Below are 2,210 nucleotides of genomic sequence, written 5' to 3' on the forward strand. Positions count from 1 at the left end.
TGGTAGGCAAGTGAGTAGCATGACTTTAGTTTCTCCCTTACTTTGATAGTCCATGAAAGGAACACTGTATAATCTTTCCATCTTGTAATTCTGTATTTATTTATTTCAGAGGCTGTTTAACTAGAGGAAATGTGTTCCTGACAGTGTTTCTAAACAGTAAATTTTTTTATGGACTCAACTCTCCTCATGGATTAAATCTCTTACTATCACAAACCAGGCTAATTCTGTACCAACAAGGTACTGTGTCAAACATACTTGAATTTCCCAGTGTAAATGCAGCCAGGAGTCAGCTGCTTCTCATGGCCTGCAATTTGTCAACATGGTTAAATTGGGGGTTGACTCCTGTTTATGCTGGTCTGGGGGTAGAGTTCAGTCTGTGTAGCTGGAAGTATGAAAAATGCCAAACTTTTTTTGACAAAAGCCATCTCTAGTACTGAGGTATCTGCATTCCTGCCTGGCAAAAAGGGAGGCACAGAGCTCGGTGTCCTTAAGAGGGCTCAAATGGGATGAATATGTAGTACTTTGAGTCCAGAATAGGTTGAGATATGCCAGAAAGGATATGTTTAACAAGCTATAGGATTTTTAAGGAGAGCTGATATAGTGGAAATAATTTTCCTAATTCACAATGAAAACCAAAACCGTTAAATGTTATTAGCATAGAATTTCTCTGGCAAGAGGGGGCTGCTGTCTCCAGTGGGAGAGAGATTTCAAGGGAAATCAACATTCAAACAAAATCAACATTCTCTTAGTAAAATGCTTTATAGAGGAATAAGCAAAAATTCTTAAAAAAATGAGAAAAAAAATTAGCAAGTTTTGAAATAACTTTCTGATCTCAAAGAAGAGGGGAAGAAATTATCCCATTAAAATCTTCAGTTTTGCTGTTGCAGTTCAAAGAGTGAAGAGACCAAAGAGCTTTTTACTGTGTATCAAAGGATTGACAGCCTAGTGTTCAAACAGAGCTTTAAGTTCTGATCTAAGATTAATAAACATGCAAATACTCAGTCTTAATAAGAAAACTTGTAAGAATCCAATCTTTATCTTATGTAATTGAATTGCTTATTTGAAGTGACTGATGTATCTCAACTCAGTAAGTTGTCACATTGTAAAACTTGTCAAATTCAGACAAATACAGGCTGTTGTAACTGGAAGATACTGCAGCAAACTCCAAGTTACAAGCACATGCTCTTTTTGAGACAGTGAACCATGCTGCCTATCAGGTGAAAAAAAGTGGGTCATAAAGATGCAAAGTGCCAGTTATAATTATTTATGGCATACAAAATTTTTGAAACAGTGGGTGCCCACAGCTGTGGCCTCACATATTTCTCTTCTCAAGTTCTGCAGGTCACTAGTTCATGTTCTGTATGAGGAAAAAAATGGGACTTAGCATTTGCTAGAGCTCTAGAACTGCAAATGGCTTTCCATATGCTGCACTAGGTCATACCACTTCTTTGTGATGTTAAATATTTGTTCATTATGATCTCATTTTTTTGCGGGTAGGAAGGTTCAGTCACTTTCCAGAGAGAAAAAGGGAGAATGACTTGGCCAAAATCACAGTGAGGGCTAGATTAGTGGGCAGTAGCACAGAGAGCCACTTTTCAACACACTCTCTCTAGGATGATGCTCAGAGCTATGTAAAATTGGGATGTCTTTTACACTATGAAAATCTTATGCGTAATAACATAGGAATTTAATTTGCATTTTACATTTACTTCAAAATAAAGTATCTGGTGCAAGTCATCCAGAACTAAATGTTTTTTTTTTCTTTCGCTTTTGAGTACAAATAGTTCTATTTGTGAAGAAAATGTCATGTATATTGAAAATATCTCCAAGCATTTTGTTGTCATAGCTGTTTAGCTTAAAAATAGACATTTCCTTAGCAGATTTTATCAACTCTCCAGGCTGCAGTCAGGAGGTTCAGCAGAATGCAACTGACAGTTACAGGTATTTTTTTCTTGAGGGAATGTATTTGACCTGTGGGCTTCATTTCAAGGTGCCATTCCAGAAATTTCTTTCGATTGTTTGAGTCCTGGTTTTCTCTGAGATTGCACTCTTTCCTATAACATAGGGGCAGGATGAAGTGTTTAGAGTATGGAGCATTCATTGAGCAAGATTTGTAAAAATATTACAGTGTTAACAATATAGCAGCAAAATGTTTGGTTGTTTGGGATTCCCAGAGAACAACAGATCTAACTCCTTCTGTTATTTTATGA

This window comes from Lepidothrix coronata, unplaced genomic scaffold (genome assembly GCF_001604755.1).
Source record: "Lepidothrix coronata isolate B3197 unplaced genomic scaffold, Lepidothrix_coronata-1.0 Scaffold115, whole genome shotgun sequence".
Classification (NCBI taxonomy): Eukaryota; Metazoa; Chordata; class Aves; order Passeriformes; family Pipridae; genus Lepidothrix; species Lepidothrix coronata.